Source organism: Schistocerca nitens, chromosome 9 (genome assembly GCF_023898315.1).
Source record: "Schistocerca nitens isolate TAMUIC-IGC-003100 chromosome 9, iqSchNite1.1, whole genome shotgun sequence".
NCBI lineage: Eukaryota > Metazoa > Arthropoda > Insecta > Orthoptera > Acrididae > Schistocerca > Schistocerca nitens.
In genome coordinates, this window is record NC_064622.1 from 436,519,864 (window position 1) to 436,544,766 (window position 24,903).

The window sequence follows — 24,903 nt, forward strand, 5'->3', positions numbered from 1 at the left end:
CACAGAAATATCGTAGCTAAGCTGTGCGTCCACGTGACGGAGGTCAGCATAGGGCGGGTATGCTCGGGTCAGCCACTAGTTACGCCCCTTTCGTGTCGGGCTGTATTTTTTAACACAACTGTGAGGCCTGCTTGCTGTTGTCTGACCTGCAGAGTCGAGTATCTCGGGTATTTGGGGGTCGGCGAAGCACAAAGACTCCATAGTGCCCACTAGCCCGTAAAAATGCCTATATGATGCGTTCCGCGCGCGTTCAGCAACTAACAATTATTTCGTCGACCGAGCGAGGTAGCGCAGTGGTTAGACACTGGACCCGCATTCGGGAGGACGACGGTTCAATCCCGCGTCCGGCCATCCTGGTTTAGGTTTTCCGTGATTTCCCTAAATCGCTCCAGGCAAATGCCGGGATGGTTCCTTCCAAAGGGCACGGCCGACTTCCTTCCCCGTCCTGCCCTAATCCGATGAGACCGATGACCTCGCTGTCTGGTCTCCTTCCCAAAACAACCCAACACAATTATTTCGTCGTTAGTTAGCGCTCATATAATTCCTTCGATTATTTGCCATGAGCTAGTATTTATGGACTTTGAATTCTTTTACTGTCGGCTCTACTAAGAAGGCAATTCTGCATTATACAGTTCGCAGGGGGAGTAAGAAATAAAACAATTTCAGAAGAATGAGTTACATCACAAATACCGAAGTCCGAAAGCTAAAAGCGTTGTTTGGGACAATTCTTATGTGCTGGAAGGTCAAGACAACTCTATTGTTCGTGGATTTGTTCAGTGCGTGAAATGCAAGCACATATTATAAGTCATGCTCGGGCGACGGGAATCTCATTCGGCAAGTTGACTAGAAATTCTGAAAGACAAGCGTGTACCAACTGAAGAGCTAAAAACAGATCAAACAAACATGAATAACGTCTATAGATGCTATCGTAAATTTCATCTGGATTTTTTTCCATGGTCTAGTTGACGATCATTAGAGACTTTCATTTTCCTATGAGTGTTACCGGAAGTAATTCTCAACCCTTTACTCATTTAGGATTTTGTATCTGTGCCGCTGCTTGTGCGCACTTACGAATTGCTTGGCAAACCTAGGTTGTGCACATCACGCCACATGCTGACGGTGTATAATGTCCAAGAAATTCCTGCCTTAGGCACTTGTAGCCTTCCTGCTACTTTTCAAAATTTGACGAAGACAGTTACATTTACAGTGGTTTCCTCGCGCGATAGTGCCAATATTTTTGGTCTAGGGTGTTTTGATTTGTTTGGAATTATAATTCAGGACAATGTACTTTCTATTTCTACTTTTGAGCCTCAGGTATTTAAGGATTTGTTTTCTGAGGGTTCAGGCAAAGCCAATAATTTTGCTATCCACGTCACAATGAACGACATTGCACAGCCACACTTCGTTAGAGCTCGTCCTTTCCCTAAGGTCCTTTGAGAACAGGTGGTTCAGGATCTTACTGCTTTGCAAGACAATGGGGTCGTAGCACGCATTACTACCAGTCAGTGTGCGTCCACCCTTGTTATTTTAAAGAAACCGTCTGGTAGACTACGACTGTGTGCCAGTTTTAGGAAAACTGTGATTCCTCAATCACTGGCAAGTACTGCTTGCAGCGCCCAGAAGAACTGATGGACAAATTAGGTGCCGTCGTTACTTTTCCAAAATTGGTTTGTGCGACGCTTACTTACAAATACCTCAGGATGAACAGTTGCACCAACTCTTTTTCATTAACACTTATCTGGCTCTCTTCCAATTTTTGAGATAGCCGTTTGAAAGTGCTCCCGCACCTGCCATTTTCCAGTACTTTCAGGAGCAGCTGACTGCGAAAGTTTCTTTTAGCTCGAATTATTTGCATGACATTGTCGTCTCTAATCGCACTCCTGAAGAGCGCATTAGCAATTCTCACAAACTGTTTCAAGAGTTGTCTGCAGCGGCATAAAATGTAACAGAGACAAAGGTATGTTTTTCAGACTTAGCTTGAGTACTTAGGACATATCATTAATAGCCAGGGTGTTCACCCATTGCAACCACATTTGCCTGCTATCTGGGACCTTCCACCCCTATGCAAAGTCCGGGAATTGCTGGCTCTGTTAGGGAAGCTCAGATACTACAACCAGTTTATTCCTGATGTTGCACAGATCGTGGCTCCCTTGTATCACTTGCGCAGGAAAATGTTCCTTTTGTTTGGTTGCAAGAGTGTCAGTCTACTTTCCACACGTTGAAAGATGTTTTACGTAGTGATCGATACCTTGTTCGTTTTGATCCAGCTAAATCTGTGTCTTGGGCGCCTCGTCACGGTCCGCCCGGCTGCCGCCGTCGGAGGTTCGAGTCCTCCCTTGGGCATGGGTGTGTGTGTTGTCCTTAGCGTAAGTTAAAATAGTGTCTAAGCTTAGGGACCAATGACCTCAGCAGTTTGGTTCCATAAGACCTTACCACAAATTTCCAAACCTGTGATCTTGGCTGTGGAGCTTCCTCTTACGACATCGGAGCCATTTCGTCGCATGAATTTGATGCTGTTGACAGGTCGATTGCCTTTGTTTCGAAGTTGTTAAAGAAAGATCAATGTAACAATTCGCAAATTGAAAAGGAGGCTCTCGCCATTGTTTATGATGTCACCAAGTTTAACCACTATCTTTTGCCAGAAAATTTTACTTGGTGACGTCATAAACCTCTACAGCCTTTGTTTAGCTCTTCTCAGTCAGTTCCAACTCGCACAGCTGAGAAGCTGCGGCTATGGGATATTCTTTTGTTGACTTACCAATATGAGTCTGTGGATTAGCCCACTACTAACCATGCCAACGCAAAGGCTATTTCTCGCCTCTCTATTGGTCCAGATTCTGCATTCGACAAGTACTCCGCTTCTTGTTGCTGCTCTGATGAACAAGAGACTGGAACTTTGCTTAGCTTTCCGATTAATCGCTGGAAAATTGTCTAGGCCACAGCAGTTGATCGTGATCTGCAGAGTCTGTTAATCTACATTTGCACCGAGTGGTCCCATTTAGCCAGACGGATTCATCGCTCTGCTTTTTGCACATCAGTATGCCCTTGGAGTTCACCAAGGCGTCATCTTGCTCCTCACCGATAATGACTAGTCACATGTTGTGATCCTCAGGCTCTCCAGCCTGATGTGCGTCATTTGCTACATCATAGTCACTGGACTGGCATTGGCAAAAAGCAGCTAGTGCAATGACATTGCACTTAGCATGGCCTGGATGTGCAGACTGAACGGTTGACTTCTTGGTGCCAAGTCTATGCTGAAGTCAGCCCCAGTAGTTCTCTGAATGATCCAAACCTCAAGCACCTTCGTTACGTGTGCACCGGTCCTTACTGGAATACACATTGGTGCATCACCATTGACGCTTTCAGCACATTTCCCTTTGTCATTCCTATGCACTCTGCTAAGGCTCGTTCCGTAATCTGGGCCCTGTCGTTGATTTTTTTCCTCGAGGGACTGCCTGAAGTGATTGTGACTGACAATGGACCTGAGTTTGTTGCTGCCGAGTTTGCACAGTTTTTACCACCTGTGGTACCAACAACATCATGAATGCATCTTTCCACCTGCAATCCAAAGTCCAAACTGAACGGTTTGTACAAACATTCAAGCAACAGGTGAACAAACGTCGTGCCTCCCAGACTCAGAATCATGCTCTTCCTACCCCTCCATCCACGCGATGGAACATCACCAGTGGAGTTATTCCATGGATGGCACCACTTCATTTTGCTGCAATTGCTGCACCCGCCCTGGTGGATGGCGTCCACCCTGCCAAGAAAGGGAAAGTATCACGCTAACGATTCGGTCTTTCACAGATTGTATGGAAGATCGAGGAACTGCAAACAAGGCACCATTGTACGTCATTTTGGACGTTCCCTATCTTTATTGCAGGGACTGAAAGGATTGCTGCAACGCCATGAGAATCAAATTCATCTATGTGAATTGCGTGATCCTCTTACAGGCTCTGTCGTTTCAAATTACATGCCAGTCTGGACACAACAGTCCTCGTTGCATCTGGCTCCTGTGGGCCCCACACCGTCAATTCTAATCCTGGACCTGGTTGAAGTCGACGCTCTCTCAAGATCGCCGTCATCTCGACAATCAGTCTTCTGAGGATGGGACTCTCTTCCCGGCGGCTCTCCCACATGCCGCCTCAGGTCCCTCTGCAGACATCGAGATGCCTCTGTCTTCATTTGCTGCACCCCTCTGGATCTCAGTAGTACTGCAAAGCTGATACAGGGTGTGGCTTTATTGTAGTATTCACTGAGAAATCGTTATCTGCTCTGGTAGCAATGCAATGTGCTGAATTTGTTATGGCATTGGGATCTTTGGACAATACCACAGGAGCAAAGCTGCCTCCTTAATAGCAGTGCTCATGCTTATCATTGGTCAGGTGATGTTGCTTAGTATCCTAACTTATAATGGCAGAGCGACAGAACTATGAGGGAGGGATTTGCATGCACAATTGCGAGAAATTGCCAATGAAGAAGTAACTCCTCCCCCCCATCTCCCCCCATGGGATGCTATTGAAGACGAAAGGAGACCACCCCCAACACCACCACTGCCTCCAGATTTATGCGTTCTCATTTTATTCCTTAGTGCACAGCACTTCTGGCCACACTGAGTAGAGATAAATACTTTTCACTTACAGAGGCATTTCCTCCCACCAGCCGGCATCCAGAAACAGCGCTTTTGGAATGCATACATTTTCGTTAATTTCTCAGTTAAATATTAACCAATTTTAAAAATTCAAAATTCTGACATAATCTACATAAAAAGGGCTGTCCAGAAAAAAAAATGGTGAATCAAATCGAATATCATCTACTAATTAAAAGTTTTCAGTAAATATTCTGTGTTCAGAATCTAATGTCAAATTTTTCTTGCTGTACATGACTGTATAGAGAAGTGTGTCTTTTAGTACTTTATCATTAAATGTACCCATCAGTTTAATTGTTGTCTTTTGACCTGTAACAATATTTTTTCTACATGCCGTCACATATACAGGATAATTTATTATGAAATTATAAGGATTTATATCAACATCTCCTTACAGTTAAGTAACTTGTTTAAAATCGAAAAAAGCGTCGTAAGCTTGTAAATAATTATATAGTGGTTACAAATTTCATGCTTCTTGGAGAAATATATAGTTTCTTCCATTTTTGGAGTATACATTATGCAGATTTATGTGATCATAGTTATGAATCAGCCAACTGGTTAGTATTTCGATTGGTTTGAAACACAAAATATAAAATAAGACATATCAAATTCTATTGAGTGAAACCAATTTTTGATATGTTGCTCGAAATATTTCTTGTTCCCAAACCTGACTACTTCCACAATTTGTAGTTCATAGAAATATAATGGAATTTTAGGATTTTTCAGTATATTTTCTAATTGTTCAAGCTCATAATTCGGTTCATATTTAACAGCAGGAACTATAATTTTATCTACTTTTGGAAATGTCTCTTTTATTTCAACTCCACCTTCATTGTAATCAGGCTATCTAAGAAGAGCATCTCCAGGGACCAAATTAGATGAAAGATTAGCTAGAAGATATCAAGGAACAAATCCACTAGATGAAGCTTGTAAAAAAACATGATATCACATATGAGGATAATAAAGATTTAGAGAAAATACATAAGCAGATAAACAGTTTCAGTTAGCTGCAACAGAAAGAATACACGCTTTAGATGCATCAACTGGAGAAAAAATTAACCTCTACAGCAGTTAGAGGAATAATGTGTGGAAAGAGAAAATTTGGTACAGGCCTGATCATAATAGTTGGGAACTATAAAAAATATTAATCCTCATAAATTTTATCTATATAAAGGAATAAGTTCCACATCAAATATACATTGCTTCCTAGTGGCAAAAATAAACCAAAATCATTTAAAATTAAACTCAATAACAAACAGTTAAATTAACTTAGTATTAAGAGAACAGCCTTAATTGTGTTTTTTTTTAATTTATTTAGTGCCTACCACTTTCAACCCATCGCAGGGTCCATCTTCAGGGCAAACATACTGTGAAATTATAATATACATCTTGTTGTTGTTGTTGTGGTCTTCAGTCCTGAGACTGGTTTGATAGAGCTCTCCATGCTACTCTATCCTGTGCAAGCTTCTTCATCTCCCAGTACCTACTGCAACCTACATCCTTCTGAATCTGCTTAGTGTATTCATCTCTTGGTCTCCCTCTACGATTTTTACCCTCCACGTTGCCCTCCAATGCTAAATTTGTGATCCCTTGATGCCTCAAAACATGTCCTACCAACCGATCCCTTCTTCTAGTCAAGTTGTGCCACAAACTTCTCTTCTCCCCAATCCTATTCAATACCTCCTCATTAGTTACGTGATCCTCCCACCTTATCTTCAGCATTCTTCTGTAGCACCACATTTCGAAAGCTTCTATTCTCTTCTTGTCCAAACTGGTTATCGTCCATGTTTCACTTCCATACATGGCTACACTCCATACAAATACTTTCAGAAACGAATTCCTGACACTTAAATCTATACTCGATGTTAACAAATTTCTCTTCTTCAGAAACGATTTCCTTGCCATTGCCAGTCTACGTTTTATATCCTCTCTACTTCAACCATCATCAGTTATTTTACTCCCTAAATAGCAAAACTCCTTTACTACTTTAAGTGTCTCATTTCCTAATCTAATCCCCTCAGCATCACCCGATTTAATTTGACTACATTCCATTATCCTCGTTTTGCTTTTGTTGATGTTCATCTTACATCCTCCTTTCAAGACACTGTCCATTCCGTTCAACTGCTCTTCCAAGTCCTTTGCTGTCTCTGACAGAATTACAATGTCATCGGCGAACCTCAAAGTTTTTACTTCTTCTCCATGAATTTTAATACCTACTCCGAATTTTTCTTTTGTTTCCTTTACTGCTTGCTCAATATACAGATTGAATAACATCGGGAAGAGGCTACAACCCTGTCTCACTCCTTTCCCAACCACTGCTTCCCTTTCATGCCTCTCGACTTTTATAACTGCCATCTGGTTTCTGTACAAATTGTAAATAGCATTTCGCTCCCTGTATTTTACCCCTGCTACCTTCAGAATTTGAAAGAGAATATTCCAGTTAACGTTGTCAAAAGCTTTCTCTAAGTCTACAAATGCTAGAAACGTAGGTTTGCCTTTTCTTAATCTTTCTTCTAAGATAAGTCGTAAGGTTAGTATTGCCTCACGTGTTCCAACATTTCTACGGAATCCAAACTGATCTTCCCCGAGGTCCGCTTCTACCAGTTTTTCCATTCGTCTGTAAAGAATTCGCGTTAGTATTTTGCAGCTGTGACTTATTAAACTGATAGTTCGGTAATTTTCACATCTGTCAACACCTGCTTTCTTTGGTATTGGAATTATTATATTCTTCTTGAAGTCTGTGGGTATTTCGCCAGTCTCATACATCTTGCTCACCAGACGGTAGAGTTTTCTCAGAACTGGCTCTCCCAAGGCCATCAGTAGTTCTAATGGAATGTTGTCTACTCCCGGGGCCTTGTTTCGACTCAGGTCTTTCAGTGCTCTGTCAAACTCTTCACGCAGTATCTTATCACCCATTTCATCTTCATCTACATCCTCTTCCACTTCCATAATACTGTCCTCAAGTACATCGCCCTTGTATAAACCCTCTATATACTCCTTCCACCTTCCTGCCTTCCCTTCTTTGCTTAGAACTGGGTTGCCATCTGAGCTCTTGATATTCATACAAGTGGTTCTCTTCTCTCCAAAGGTCTCTTTAATTTTCCTGTAGGCAGTATCTATCTTACCCCTAGTGAGACAAGCCTCTACATCCTTACATTTGTCCTCTAGCCATCCCTGCTTAGCCATTTTGCACTTTCTGTCGATCTCATTTTTGAGACGTTTGTATTCCCTTTGGCCTGCTTCATTTACTGCATTTTTATATTTTCTCCTTTCATCAATTAAATTCAATATTTCTTCTGTTACCCAAGGATTTCTATTAGCCCTCGTCTTTTTACCTACTTGATCCTCTGCTGCCTTCACTACTTCATCCCTCAGAGCTACCCATTCTTCTTCTACTGTATTTCTTTCCCCCATTCCTGTCAATTGTTCCCTTATGCTCTCCCTGAAGCTCTCTACAACCTCTGGTTATTTCAGTTTATCCAGGTCCCATCTCCTTAAATTCCCACCTTTTTGCAGTTTCTTCATTTTCAATCTGCAGTTCATAACCAATAGATTGTGGTCAGAATCCACATCTGCCCCTGGAAATGTCTTACAATTTAAAACCTGGTTCCTAAATCTCTGTCTTACCATTATATAATCTATCTGATACCTATTAGTATCTCCAGGATTCTTCCAGGTATACAACCTTCTTTTATGATTCTTGAACCAAGTGTTAGCTATGATTAAGTTATGCTCTGTGCAAAATTCTACAAGGCGGCTTCCTCTTTCATTTCTTCCCCCCAATCCATATTCACCTACTATGTTTCCTTCTCTCCCTTTTCCTACTGACGAATTCCAGTCACCCATGACTATTAAATTTTCATCTCCCTTCACTACCTGAATAATTTCTTTTATCTCGTCATACATTTCATCAATTTCTTCATCATCTGCAGAGCTAGGTGGCATATAAACTTGTACTACTGTAGTAGGCATGGGCTTCGTGTCTATCTTGGCCACAATAATGCGTTCACTATGCTGTTTGTAGTAGCTAACCCGCACTCCTATTTTTTTATTCATTATTAAACCTACTCCTGCATTACCCCTATTTGATTTTGTATTTATAACCCTGTAATCACCTGACCAAAAGTCTTGTTCCTCCTGCCACCGAACTTCACTAATTCCCACTATATCTAACTTTAACCTATCCATTTCCCTTTTTAAATTTTCTAACCTACCTCCCCGATTAAGGGATCTGACATTCCACGCTCCGATCCGTAGAATGCCAGTTTTCTTTCTCCTGATAACGACGTCCTCTTGAGTAGTCCCCGCCCGGAGATCCGAATGGGGGACTATTTTACCTCCGGAATATTTTACCCAAGAGGACGCCATCATCATTTAATCATACAGTAAAGCTGCATGTCCTCGGGAAAAATTACGGCTGTAGTTTCCCCTTGCTTTCAGCCGTTCGCAGTACCAGCACAGCAAGGTCGTTTTGGTTAATGTTACAAGGCCAGATCAGTCAATCATCCAGACTGTTGCCCCTGCAACTACTGAAAAGGCTGCTGCCCATCTTCAGGAACCACATGTTTGTCTGGCCTCTCAACAGATACCCCTCCGTTGTGGTTGCACCTACGGTACGGCCATCTGTATCGCTGAGGCACGCAAGCCTCCCCACCAACGGCAAAGTCCATGGTTCATGGGGGAAGATATACATCTTAGACAAAACTAATGACAACCATCGTATAAGAGTGGATTAGGTCAAATACATATCTTACATTTTTGGAAATATGCTAAAAAAGCAGAGCTCTGAAAAAATAAAGTCAAAAATCAAAATAAAATTTGAGGCCTCAGAAAGTTCGGAATAATAAATATAAAAAAGTAGTCAATGAATAAGTAACACAAATCCAAAACTACATAAGTTAATTAAGCAATTTCAGAATGATTTGAATAAAATTTTTTAAGCAACTAAAGTCTATATTGACTTCAAAGGTAGAAGATTAGTAATTAAAATTTCCTGCAAATGGTGATGTAATTACTGTACAGTACTTAGAAAACAAAATTGCCAATCTTGTTATCAATGTGGAGTATGCAAGTATTTTAACATAGCTTAGTGGTTGTCACTATAAAGCATCATAATAAAAAAGTTATGCAGAATAGTCAAGATAAGTATATAACTTTAACACGTCTTGATGATAAGTTTTAAAGCATCTCTCTAGGCTTAGATGCTTTGTAGTAAGCTCTGTAGTAGAAACAGATTCTGGCACCTTGAAAGGAATACAGAAAATAATAAAAGATAAAAATATTTTAACAGTAATTGATGTTTTTCTAAAAATTGCTTGAGATATTCCAGTTAAAGATAAAACTAGTATAAATGGAGATGATGCTTTTGAAAAAATATATTAAGCATTATTCAGTTTTTATCTGGAGAATTGTTGGGTCTTACTTATAACAAAAAGAGAATTTACTAGAGAAAAAGAGAAAATGTGGAGTGATATCTGGGTGAGTGAATCGTTCATTCAACCAAATATAAAACATAGTATAATATTTTGCCTTATTCCATCAAATATAGGATTCCTTTTGGATTGTTGAGAATAAAATCACTAAATTTATTTGTTAAAATTTGTGTTAGTACCATTTCTTCATTGTAATAAATTTTACTTCCACTTAATTCTCCTCCATGAATAACTGCTAATCTATCGATTAAATCTTTAATACCATTCATCCAAGTATTTCATTTGGTTTTTCTGCAATTTTTTTATTAAGCCTTCACCCTGTTTTACATCTGGAAAACTTCAACTAAAAAGTGGTTGCCTTAATTTCGCAAAATAATCTTCAGAAATTTCTTTTATCAAACTTTTATACATCATACCTTTACTTGAATTTATTTTATTCAGATTACTGTCATAATATAATATTCGTGAACTGAATAATATATGCATAATGTGATAAATCAATAGCATCATTCATACATTGGACTTAGGTTTCGTGATCATTTTCATTGAGAAATTAATACTATAGCTTCATTCAAGCCTAATGCTGAATTTTGTAGACCAGTAATTCATGAACCACATTTTCCTGTATATATTCCAATTTTTGATACTATGTAGTGGTTAGAAATTACTGTAACTGAAGAAAAAAATAATTTAATTGAATTCAATGATGGTACGGTTAAGTTATTTTGGGAATGGCTTAATAAAGTTTTATCTTTAATAAATAATGAACAAAATATAGAGCTATCAGTTATAAGTGAATGAGAAATGAAAAAGAAATGTAAATAGTCCTAACAACGATACAGAAATTAACATAAATATGGAAGATCGATGTCTTCATCCTAATCATGCTCAGTTGTAGATGAGCTTCAGTATTATTGAAGCTGATGGTACAGATTATCCAACATGTGATGGAAAATCTAAAAACGTTAATATTAATTATCTATTTGATTTAATAACTGTAAAGAAAGGAGATAATATTATGTCTAGAATACAGCATCATTATATTTCATCATCATTTTTGTCATATTTGACGCCTCATCTTAATGATAAAATAAGTATGGAAGGACACATACTTAATAATGGTAAAGTGTAAGAAAAATGAATTACTTTATCCACTGAATATGCTTGGTGACTTCTTTAGGGACTATTTTATGGGAAGAGTACCTTACCGTAATTTTTACTTGGAGTCCCAGTGCTGGAGATGCTCTCCTTCGATGGCCTGACTACAACGAAGGTGGATTTGAAATAAAACATGCACTTACAAATAAAATAAAAAAAATAAAAAACTGTAGTAGAGTCCATGGAAATTTGTGTATCGATTGTAAAAACAAGAAACGGATTATGGGCCTGAACAATGAGAAAATATACTGAAAAATCTTTCTATGAACTACAAGCTGTGGAAGTTGCCAGTTTAGGTAACAAGAAAACTTTTTAGCTACATATCACAAATTGGTATAATTCAACAGAATTTTATATGCTTCATTTTATTTTATATTTTTTATGTTTAAAAATAATCGAAAAAATCACCAGCTGGCTGATTCTCCACCATATCATCATATAAAGCTACGTAATTTGTATTTAAAAACGGCAGCAACAATATATATCCTCAAGAAGTGTAGAATTTGGAAACACCAAACAATTATTTGAAACTTATGATGCTTTACTGATTTTAAACAAGTTACTCAACTGAAAGTAGATGTTGATATAAATTCTTATAATTTCATGACAAATTATCTTTTATATTTGATTAACAGGACATGTAGAAAAAAATATTGGTACAAGTCAATAGATGATGACGAAATTGGTGGATACATTTAACGATAAAGTACCAAAAGACACACTTCTCTATATAGTCGTGTATGGTAAGGAAAATTTGACATGGGATCCTCAGCACAGAATATTTACTGAAAACTTAATTTTATTCACCAAATTTTTTTCTGGATAGCGCTTTCATGTTGATTATGTCAACACTTTGAATTTTTAAACTCAGTTAATGTTTAGCTGAGAAATTATAGAAGATTGATCTATTTGAAAGGTGCTGTTTCTGGATGCCAGCTGGTGGGTGATATTGTGTAACTCCTGGCTCTAGAAGGCCCCATGGCTGAATAAACTCGGAGGCAGGTATTTATCTCTCTGGATGGCCAGAAGGCTGCTCTGCAGTATCACACCACAGTTTCCTCGATGGCTTTAACTGCTGAAGCTGGCTCAAAAAACAACTAATAGATGTCTCGGTTTTTGTTCTTTAATCAACTTGATTCCTCAAATGCCAACTATACATATGATTGGTGAACGTTATTTCCTTGCCCTTCAGTAGGGTTTCCAGTACGAAAATCTTTATAAGTATAATATAAAATAATATAAATAATTTAATTAATTTGTATAGTATGTTATAATTAATTGTATTAATTTGTAAAAAAAGCTTCTGCATTAAAAAAAGAAAAAGAAACATGCGTAGCTCACTACTTTCGGATTTGGCGAACCATGAGAGGCACATTTGTACTTTCTTGTTTTGTGGTATCTTCTTATAGATAACACGTCTCGTCACCCATGATGATTTTTTTTAGCATTTTGCATTTCGTACAAGCCGCAGCATGTGGCCATGTTGTTAGTTTTTGTGTGGGATTCAAGGTGTGTGGAAGAATCTTGCGCATAATTTTTCTTCTTCAAAACATATTGGAGAATGTCTCGAAAACTTAACATGTTGCTCGTCTGCATTTGTGACACGATAGTGTTCCCAAGTCTAGTACCTAAAACTACCCTCATACCACTTTACTGGTAGAATGCACATCTGATATTGGAACCAGACGAAGGCAGCGTTACTTTCGTTGCACAGAAGATGAATTGTCGTAAATCGCTTGTATACAATTTGACCTGAACTGTTAGGTATGAACTTGGTTGGCAAAACGGAATTTCACACGAAGGTCTCGACTCGTTTTCTATCACAATAAACGAAGAGGCAGTTTGTAGCGTAGCAGCTGCAGCTATAATTACTAGTACACTTGTATGAATAGCTTAAATAACTTGTTTAAATTTAGTTCATTTTAATAATAACGTTCGAAAATGCTTCATCTATAGTTAGCACAGTAAAAATTGCGGTTCCCGTAAGGTGACGTGATTCAGTTATGTGTAGTGTAACGTTGAACATCAGTCTCTGAACGGGAACGATCAGCGTCGTTTGTGAAATTGCGCGATCGCCCACTGATAGGGCAAACAGTGAAAGTGATAACGAGTGCGTTTAAGTGGTCGCTTTGGCGAGGCTGTACCTCGTAAGGAACCCTAGTCCACTGGGAGCGACGAACATTTCGTTGCAGGCGGTGTGACATGCAGGCCGCGTAGTGGACGCAACAAAATTGGAGAGGGAATGTGTGCCGCTGCGGCTCAGTCAGTTGAAAAGTCTCCAATTAAATCCATTGGCAAACGAAAGCAGCTGTACTTGCAGTACGGCGGCCAATAAAGCACAAGAATATTGGAAAATTAAGGATTTAGACATATGTTAATGAAGGAATTTTCTGACAACGACATGGAGCAGCGAGTTGCAACCTGCCGTGGCTTCTTAGGTCAGCTTTCAAATGTTGTATCTTTGTCATTTTCTGATGAAACTGCGCTATATAGAAATTCATACCCGATCTATATGGTTTTACGGCTAAGGAAAATAATCATTTTGTTTAAGAGTCAGAAAGGAAACCATCTCATGATATTGACTGGGATATCATCATGATACCTGTTCGGAATATATTTTTTTGGTTGGTGCTTGAACGGAAATTGTTATTTAGTGGTGTTGCAGTCGTGGTTAGCACATCAGTTGTGCTGAAAGTCAAGGAAATCGTGCATCATGGGTGGTCGTAACAGGACGGAGCTCCAATACCACTTGCTAATCAAGTGCGTGAGTTCCTTGATCAAGAATTTCCAGGGCGCTGGGTTGGGTGTAGTTCAACAACATCTTCAACACCCACGTCTACATCCACACAGATACTCCGCAAGCCACCGTATGGTGGGTGGCGGAGGGTACCCTGTACAACAACTTTCCAGTTCCACTCTCAAACAGGCGAGGTTAAAACGATTTTCCAAATGTCTCCGTATGAACTCTAATTTCCCATATCTTATCTTCATGGTCCTTACGTGTAGTGTATGTTACCGGCAGAATAGTTCGGCGGTCAGCTTCAAATGCCGGTTCTTTAAATTAACTCATCAGTGTTTCTCAAAAAGAACTTCGCCTTCTCTCCAGTGATTCCAATTTGAATTCCTTAAGTATATCTGTAACACTTACGTGTTGTTCGAACTTACTGGTAACAAATCTGACAACCCGCCTCTTAATTGCTTCCATGTCTTCCTTCAGTCCGTCCAGGTACGGGTCCCAAACACTCGAGCAGTAGTCAAGAATAGGTCACACCAGCGTCCTACATGCGGTCCTTTACACATGAACCACTCTCTTCTAAAATTCTCCCAATATATCGAAGTCGACCATTCGGCTTCCCTATCACAGTTCTCACATGCTCGTTCCATCTCATTTCGCTTTACAACGTTACGCCCAGATATTTAAACGACTTGACTGTGTCAAACAGGATGCTAGTAATACCGTATCCGAACATTACAGGTTTGTTCTTCCTTCTCATCCGCATTAACTTACATTTTACCACATTTAGGGCTAGCTGCCATTCATCACACCAACTGGAAATTTTGTCTAAGTAGCGTTCTATCTTCCCACAGTCACTCAACTTCGATTGAAATGTCAACGACGAAGCACGGACCATACCGTGCTACAAAACTCAGATCTTGGAATAGTCAAGTCCTACGTGGCACAGTGTCGGTGCAAGACTAATGAAGAATTGCTCAAATGTACTGAGGACATCTTTCGAAGCATAGCTACTGAGATGCTTTGCAAGATGTCAAGGAGGACGTGGACATACATAGATGTCTGCACGTGATGGAGCACATACTCCCATACAATTTTGGTAAGTACCCTATTACGCGACATACTGTTGTGATCTATGATAGGTCAAGTATCCGGTGCACAGAAATCTTTCTGTTGCCACAACTTTCTAGAAAATTTTCGCAGCATGAGAAACGCTAAGTGTGACATAGCCATATCGAAATACCGTTTTGTGGTCTATAGTGTGAGGTATTCGCATATCGAGTGCCATAACGGATTAGTGGTCTTGTTTAATTAACTCTTCAACTTGACATTCGAGGTTTGGGACTTCAGCTGTGGCGACTGTTTATTAACAACTGATACAGAACAGTCATCTCTTTCAAAGGTCTAATGTTCTCCAGAATTATCACTGGAATTTTGTTTAGCCCATTGCCAGCGATGTGGAAATCGTAGGACACCTTTAGCAGAAGCAGTTGGGTTTATAGTTCAAATGGAGCGGCGTATTTTCGACAAATCTCAGTAACAGTTCTGAAGCGAATCCCAACGAATCATCATCATACCTGTCAAGTCCGAGTCACAAGAGCTTTCGTCAGGGTAGTATGGTACATGGTATAGCACTTCACCTGATCCGTCGAAAATTCGGTCACAGCTTGCGTTGTACGCTCATGTATTAATTGTCCTGTAAATTGATGGATGAGTTTGCAGAAAGTGTTACCACTTATTTAGAGTATGCAACCGCAATTTGTGTATCGAAACTTGTTAGTAATACATTTAACGTATGCCATTGGGGAGCGGTATACGTTACTTTTATAAAGGTTCGGACATACATAGGCTACATACTTCCTCAATGTAGCCTATTTGGTATTTAAATATAACTACAAAATTTACAATTCCACATGAAGACAAGTCATGTTTTAACGTTGTTACCGAAAATATTGAAAGTTCGTGGCCAGTTTACTTACGTTTGGACGGACATGGGCTACATATTTTTTAAATATATGTGGTATACAAGTATATATAAGTGTGAAAGGTTGGTAACAAAAATCACGAAAACTTCTTGACCGATTTATTTTAAATTTTTACACGAGAGTCTAATAAACGCAATGATGGACATGGGCTACATACTTTTCGATGTATAAGGTATATAAACATATATACAATACATAATGAGTATATGTTTTTAGCAAAAATCTCGAAAAGCTCTTGACCGGTTTGCATCAAATTTTTAGACGATCGTGTAGTAAACGTTCAGATAGACATAGGTTACATAATGTTTTAATACATGTGAGACATAAATATATGTGTTACACATGAAGGGGAAACGTTCTTAGTAAATATATCTAAAAGTTCTTGACATATTTTTCCCTATTTTTACACTATACATTAAAAAGGTTTCGGACGGACACAAGCTAAATACTTTTTAAATGCATGTGGTCGATTTAATTCAAATAGTTGCTTGATTCTCTAATATACGCTCGTATTTCTTTAATACATATGGTTCAAACGGATGAAATGTCTCTAAGCACTATGGGTCTGAGGTCATCAATCCCCTAGACTTAGAACTACTTAAACCTAACTAACCTAAGGACATCACACACATCCATGCCCGAGGCAGGACTCGAACCTGCGACCGTAGCAGCAGCGCGGTTCAGGACTGAAGCGCCTAGAACCGCTCGGCCACAGCGGCCAGCAATACATATGGCATATAAATGTCTATATAGTACACGAAGGGGAATCGTTCTTAGAAAAAAAAGTTCTTGGATAAATTTGCTTCAGATTTTCACACGATCCTCTAATAAACGTTCGGATGGGCATAGGCTACTTTTTTTTAAAATATAAGAGAGTAATTCCGTAAGTTATCCTATGTTATATCTTCCGATAATGCGAAATTTGGAAATTTGTAGTAAGTTCCTATGGGACCAAACTGCTGAGATCATCGTTCCCTAGGATTACACACTACTCAGCTTAACTTAAAGTAACTTACGTTAAGGACAACACACACACCCACGCCCACGGGAGTATTTGAACCTCCGATGGGAGGGAACCGCGCGAACCGTGACAAGGGTACCCCGCCGGCGATAATGCGAGAACATGTTAATTCCACGAAGTGTACTGAATATGTTAGGCAGTATGTATTTGAATGCCAACATAAAATATGAATCAAGTACAGGAGGTCACGGCAAAGGTTGAAATGAAACACATTGATTGGAACTCTGTGTAAATTTGTTGTTCATCAATACAAATTGTACAAAAATACGAGGTGCATTCAAGTTCTAAGGCCTCCGATTATTTTTCTCCGGACTGGAAAGAGGTAGAAACATGCGCATTGTTTTAAAATGAGGCCGCGTTCATTGTCAATACGTCCCAGAGATGGCAACACCGTACGGCACATGGAATTTAACCGCCAGTGGCGAGAATGAGAACTGTTTTAAATACTTAAAATGCCGACGTTTTCCTTACTTGATCAGCGTGCAATCATTCGTTTTCTGAATTTGCGTGGTGTGAAACCAATTGAAATTCATCGACAGTTGAAGGAGACATGTGGTGATGGAGTTACGGATGTGTCGAAAGTGCGTTCGTGGGTGCAACAGTTTATATGAAGGAAGAACATCGTGTGACAACAAATCGAAACAACCTCGGGCTCTCACAAGGCGGTCTGACGACACGATCGAGAAAGTGGAGAGAATTGTTTTGGGGGATCGCCGAATGACTGTTGAACAGATCGCCTCCAGAGTTGGCATTTCTATGAGTTCTGTGCACACAATCCTGTAAGACGACCTGAAAATGCCAAAAGTGTCATCCATGTGGGTGCCACGAATGCTGACGGACAACCACATGGCTGCCAGTGTGGCATGTTGCCAAGCAATGTTGACGCGCAACGACAGCATGAATGGGACTTTCTTTTTGTCTGTAGTGACAATGGATGAGACGTGGATGCCATTTTTCAATCCAGAAACAAAGCGCCAGTTAGCTCAATGGAAGCACACAGATTCACCGCCACCAAAAAAGATTTCGGGTAACCGCCAGTACTGAAAAAATGATGGTGTCCATGTTCTGGGACAGCGAGGGCGTAATCCTTACCCATTGCGTTCCAAAGGGCACTACGGTAACAGGTGCATCTTTCGAAAATGTTTTGAAAAACAAATTCCTTCCTGCAGTGCAACAAAAACGTCCGGGAAGGGCTGCGCGTGTGCTGTTTCACCAAGACAATGCACCCGCACATCGAGCTAACGTTACGCAACAGTTTCTTCGTGATAACAACTTTGAAGTGATTCCTCATGCTCCCTACTCACCTGACCTGGCTCCTAGTGACTTTTGGCTTTTTGGCGATTTTCCAGTGGTCAAAACAGACTCCTAAAGAAGCCTTCGTCGCTGCCATGGAATCATGGCGTCAGCGTTGTGAAAAATGTGTACGTCTGCAGGGCGATTACGTCGAGAAGTAACGCCAGTTTCATCGATTTCGAGTGAGTAGTTAATTAGAAAAACAATCGGAGGCCTTAGAACTTGAATGCACCTCGTAAATCAAATGCTGTTGGCTTTGTCTACAATATGTGCCAGCTATCACCGAAGCACCTCGACGTAGCGATTTCTGGAGTTGTTGAACGAGGCTGAAGTCGCGTGGATTGAGGTCTACTGAACAGGGTGCGTGGAGAAGTATATTCCAGCCCCACCGCTATACAAAATTCTAGCTGACATCTGCAATTGGGCTGTAGCACAGTCATGGAGCGTGATTGCATTATCCAGCAGACGGTACAGTAAGAAGTTGCCGTAGTGTTGGCTATTGATAGTGTGGCCGTCGCTAACAGAGTCGCACTCCCTGTCATTCCACAATACTGTGGCTGTCATGTGCGAGAATGAACATGAATTTCATTGTTGATGGATTGTGTGGACACAGTGTCGTCGTGGTGAACCTCGATCTTCAGTCCTGGTTCTTCAGTTCTAGTTCATATGCACGTGCCCAGGTTTCATCAATCGCAATAATTCCATTCAAATCGCTCCAGGGTAATACGGCTCGTCTCGCATAGCGTCCACTTCTACACCTCTGTTAACTGATGTGGTACCTATTTTGAACACTTCTTGCGCACCTTGAAGTCCTGTCATTAAATGCGGAATTCTACTGCCCTCGATGTACCCGTCCGTGTCATTACTTCCTGCGCAGTCCAGCGTCGGTTCTCTGTTAAGCTCTGTTCAGTAACAGCCACGGACAGATCGGTTCGAGGCGCTTCAGTTTGGAACCGCGCCTCGGGCATGGGTCCTGCCTCGGGCATGGATGTATGTGCTGTCCTTAGGTTAGTTAGGTTTAAGTAGTTCTAAGTTCTAGGGGACTGATGACCTGAGATGTTAAGTCCCATAGTGCTCAGAGCCACTTGAACCATTTTTTTGGTTCCGACAGACGCGGGCCGCTCACTTCGCGGCGAGTCCGTCGTCGTTGAGCGTCCACGTCAAAAAGCCTCCACTCAACGCGCAACTGTTCGATATGGCTTTGGGCGCTTATGACTGTAGCAGTTTTGCGCCCTAAAACCATAATCCAAGAAAAAAAATGCTCGATATAGCAATATCCTATTACCCACTACTCCTCGTAGTCCCGCACAACACCGAGCAGCATTTCTGCTAACAATAAAAGGCAACTTCATGAATGCTCGCAGTTCTGCTCTACTTATATCAATCTTGAAGCACGGCAAAGCTCACACTGAATGTTGCACGCGTTGGCACCGAACGATCCTCGCATGCGGATGCAGGCTGTCGGTTGATTTCGGTACTGCTTGCTGCGCACCATCGAATTTATTTACTGCAATTACGGTGATGCCGTATGTTCGCACAGTACACCATACTTTCCGTGACTTATGGAATGACACTCGTATGTGGTTCACAAATGTGTACTCAGTAAAGGAGAAGTGTTCGTAGTAAAAATCTCGAAATGTTCTTGACCGATTTATTTCCTATTTTTACATGATACTGTAATAAACTTTCGGACGTTCATTTTAAATGATTTGGACAAAGAGAGAGGGAGGAACATGTTGAAAGTGAAAGGGGGAGAATGAGATTAGGATGTATATACAATTCGAGAACATCGAAGCATTGTCGGGTTCACTAGTGCCGTTATGGTTACGGTATTTTTATGGGTCTATCGTAATAGTCAAATATTTGAAAATTGCCCACTCTAGAACGGGTTGAGGTGATTGGAGTATATTGGGGTAATTTGGGTGCAAATGGCAGTGTTTTTTCGTATTATGTCATCTAACCTTTCTACGTTTCAAAATTTAGTATATATTCCACATTTCAAGTGTGGCTATAATATGATGCTAATGATTTGTGTTGGTCACAGTGATAACCCCATTGTGAAGTAAATGTTTCCTTTCTTAACAATGCACTGAAGATATAAAATATTTACTGAAAAGGTGCTGTGAGAAACCAGCTGTGATACAGAAACCAAACTCAAATATGTATACATTACATACGTCTGGTGTCAGGAAGTCATTTCTGAAAGTATATGTATGGAGTGTAGCCATGTGAACATGGACGATAAATAGTTTGGTCAAGAAGAGAATAGAAGCTTTCGAAATGTGGTGCTACAGAAGAATGCTGAAGATTAGATGGGTGGATCACATAACTAATGAGGAAGTATTGAATAGGATTGGGAAGAAGAGAAGTTTGTGGCACAACTTGACCAGAAGAAGGGGTCGGTTGGTAGGACATGTTCTGAGGCATCAAGGGATCACCAATTTAGTATTGGAGGGCAGCGTGGAGGGTACAAATCGTAGAGGGAGACCAAGAGATGAATACACTAAGCAGATTCAGAAGGATGTAGGTTGCAGTAGGTACTGGGAGATGAAGAGGCTTGCACAGGATAGAGTAGCGTAAAGAGCTGCATCAAACCAGTCTCAGGACTGAAGACCACAACAACAACAACAACATACGTCTGAAACATAAAATTAATAAAGTTAGTAGTATACCACTGATAGTTTGGTAGTAAATTACAATTTATGAATGTGAGGTAATTTCTACATCTACATCTACATACATACTCCACAATCCACCGTACGGTGCGTGGCGGAGGGCATCTCGTACCACAACTAGCGTCTTCTCTCCCTGTTCCACTCCAAAACAGAACGAGGGAAAAATGACTGCTTATATTCCTCTGTACGAGCCATAATCTCTCTTATCTTTGTGGTCTTTCCGCGAAATATAAGTTGGCGGCAGTAAAATTGTACTGCAGTCAGCGTCAAATGCTGGTTCTCTAAATTTCCTCAGTAGCGATTCACGAAAAGAACGCCTCCTTTCCTCCAGAGACTCCCACCCGAGTTCCTGAAGCATTTCCGTAACACTTGCGTGACGATCAAACCTACCAGCAGCCCGCCTCTGAATTGCTTCTCTGTCGTCCCTCGATTCGACCTGATAGGGATCCCAAACGCTCGAGCAGTACTCAAGAATAGGTCGTATTAGTGTTTTATAAGCGGTCTCCTTTAAAGATGAACCACATCTTCCCAAAATTCTACCACTGAACCAAAGATGACTATCCGCCTTCCCCACAACTGCCATAACATGCTTGTCTCACTTCATATCGCTGTGCAATGTTACACCCAAATATTTAATCGACGTGACTGTGTCAAGCGCTACACTACTAATGGAGTATCAAACATTACAGGATTCTTTTTCCTATTCATCTGCATTAATTTACATTTATCTATATTTAGTGCTAGCTACCATTCTTTACATCAATCACAAATTCTGTCCAAGTCATCTTGTATCCTCCTACAGTCAGTCAACGACGACAGCTTCCTGTACACCAAAGCATCATCAGCAAACAGCCGCGCATCGCTATCCACCCTATCCAAAAGATCATTTATGTAGATAGTAAACAACAGCGGACCTACCACAGTTCCCTGGGGCACTCCAGATGATACCCTCACCTCCGATGAACACTCACCATCGAGGACAACTTACTGGGTTATTACGATTTGGACTTAATTGCAGGTCAGAGTGGACAATGGTCTTAATTTCCATTCCAAATCAATCCAAATGCACAAATTAAGGAAAGGACATCCACATATGGCACAAGTGATCTTGAAGAGGCCAGGAGAGGCCAGAGAAGTAGTAAAAAAAAGGAAATACCAGTGTATTCTGTGGCTAAGGCAGTAACATTCCACACGAAACACTAAGGCGCTCATTGATAGACCTTGTGACGGAGGTGATGAAACAGAAGACAAAGTAGAAATCTTTGATTGTACTACAAGAATTAACTGAAATTCAGAAATAATAATAGCATCACGGATTGCGGTGCATTAGCAAAGTGAATACGGTAAGACAGTGAAGGAGTATAGCGGTCAGGTAACAGCACAAGATCCACACAAGCGAACCAATATTCAGTGAAGTATTTATCCAAATACAGGAGGGATGGTCATCGTTACATTTTCCTGAAGATAAACGATACAGAAATGATTGATATAAGACAAATAGTTGAAGTGTTTTGTGTACCTGATTTGAGAGATATTTCAAACTTACTAGAATGGCGTGAAGTAGAATGTCTGTTTCTGTCACATTATTGATTCCTCATTAACCTTTCCAGAAATTTATTTGTACTCTGTCGTGGATTTTATAGTCCTACTGTTACCTACCGTTGGGTATTTTTAGCATAACAGGACATCAAAGTGTATTTTACTTGAATAGTACACTTTATACCCAAATTTCCCCATCTATGATGTAAATTGGGTATAGTTTAACTCAGAGCTATTACTGTGATAAGACATGGTCATCATACTTGAAAATGCAATAGAATGATCCTAGAAGGTCGCATTGCTAACATATGAGCTACTGACAGGAAAATTGCGTCACAGTAATAAACTAGAAGCCATTAAACTTAACACTGCTGTTATTTTACACCAAGATTACGCCAACTAACCCCTTCCATTAAGCATAGCAAACGAAACTTCTATATACAGTCCGTAAAAGTTTTAGCAAGCCTTGTTGAGACATGTATGGAGGAAGAGGACACGGGGTAACTAAACTTCCGTGGGGTGATATGGGTACTGTACGTGGAGAGGGGGGGAGAGGGCAGTATCGTCGGGGCTGACGACACGCGGTTCGTGACGATCGCCTGCTATGGCTGAAATGTCACGCGGAGGTTACAAGGTTTCGGGAAATCTCATTATATTCGGTACATATTTGCCGTAATGAATATGAAGTCTGTGTAATTCTTCCGGTATCTACCGAACGGAACTAGGGTGGTTAGGCTCACTAAAATTTACACACACTGTATATTTGCTACGAATTAGTCCCAAAACGATATATACATATTCTTGGAGGGTTATCTTCATACAGTCATTTAAAACACAAATTATTTTCGCACTATGAGAAAATGTTACCTACTGCAATTATATTTTTATAGAAATTGACTTCATTAAATTTGTATAAAATAATATAATTAATACAGAGATTGAAATGAGGCATTCTAGGACAGAAGTTAAATTTAAGGAAAGAGTTATATATAAAACCAACTTAAACGAATAAAAATAAAGACCTCAGTCATTTTGATAAGCTTTTTAAAAATTACCGTAATGTAAGTATTGAACACATGACCTTTAGCTTATGACCCTAGAACTTCAGCCATTATGCTATGGAGCTACTGGATGAGGTTATCTTGTTTTGAATGGTTTACTGCCTCACGAGAAATTATTTTCGTGACTTTTCACAAACGAGGGTCTACAGGGTGAGAGACCTGGCACCGTATCCTACACGAATGTAAGGATGGTTTCAAAAAGTCACTCGTACTCTGGTGTCTCAGAGCAAGTAAATCATTTCTGTATCAGGAAGTAAATTAATTATAACAATACTATTTTATTGTCAAATAAAACACCGATAATTGATAGCTGCACTATTAAATATAGTAGCGTATACAAACAAAACAAATATGGTTATCATATTTTAAAGTTATTCTAGTTTTCATGTCGGCAAATTTTGCAATAACTAGACAAAATCATATTTTACACTCGTAATACCTTCTGTTGTTGTTAAACAGTAGTAAGATATCTTACTAGTGCACAGCGACTGGCAAGCAAACAATGACTCAAAAGGAACGCAGGAACCGCGGAACTATAAAGTGTTCTACTACAGCAGCCCGCGAACAAGAAAGCAGTCTTCGCTTTAGATCAGTGGTCATCAAACTGCAGCCTGCGGGACGCTTGCGGCCCCATCAAATATCCGGGCGGGCCGCGGTTCAAGCCCTGTTCTGTAATAATATGTATCTACCAACTAACAGCCGCATCCAGTAATTTTAAAGTTGTTCAGAGCTTCTTGAGAGTATAGTTTTCTTGTTCAGTAACAAACAAAAAAAATTTCAGTGTCACACATGACGAGTAAATAGGAAAACAGTAGAACGCCTGTGTAGGGCCATGTTTTTACCTACAGTGTCACTTGGCTGAATGTGTATAAGGCTCTGTGGCATCACTCAAACACAGCCAAATGGTCACGCTAGCTGTGTATCTCTAACAAAGTTGACGTATGTCCTCACCTCGGTGCCGGTTAAAACGATTTCGCCCCCGGGTGGGCTCGAACCACCAACCTTTCGGTTAACAGCCGAACGCGCTAGCCGATTGCGCCACGGAGGCCTTGACTTTGGCTCATTTGTGCTCTGTATATCAACGCAATTCGTATACCTTCTGCAGGAATCTCGCAGAATGGTAGCATCTGCTTGCGCCTCTTCACATGGATAACGTGCATGCACACTGTAGCGAGGCTCGTAAACGAATGACATCGCCAAGCATGACATTATACTACAAAATGCATACAAACCACTGTTGTGCCTATGCATTCAGAAAACCTCTGAGGTCAGTAGAATACTTGTCATAGGTTGTAGAACATCCCTTTCATTCAGTGTACTGCCATGTGTTAGATGCTGCTCGAGATAGCTCCGCTCC

The 24,903-nt window shown here is 40.3% G+C and overlaps 1 non-coding gene across 1 annotated transcript; it reads right to left on the reverse strand.

Moving 5' to 3' along the window:
* Nucleotides 1-24,520: 24,520 nt before the first annotated feature.
* On the reverse strand, nucleotides 24,521-24,594 carry Trnan-guu (transfer RNA asparagine (anticodon GUU)). Its single transcript has one exon. It is a non-coding gene; the product is annotated as a tRNA-Asn (tRNA).
* Nucleotides 24,595-24,903: the final 309 nt, after the last annotated feature.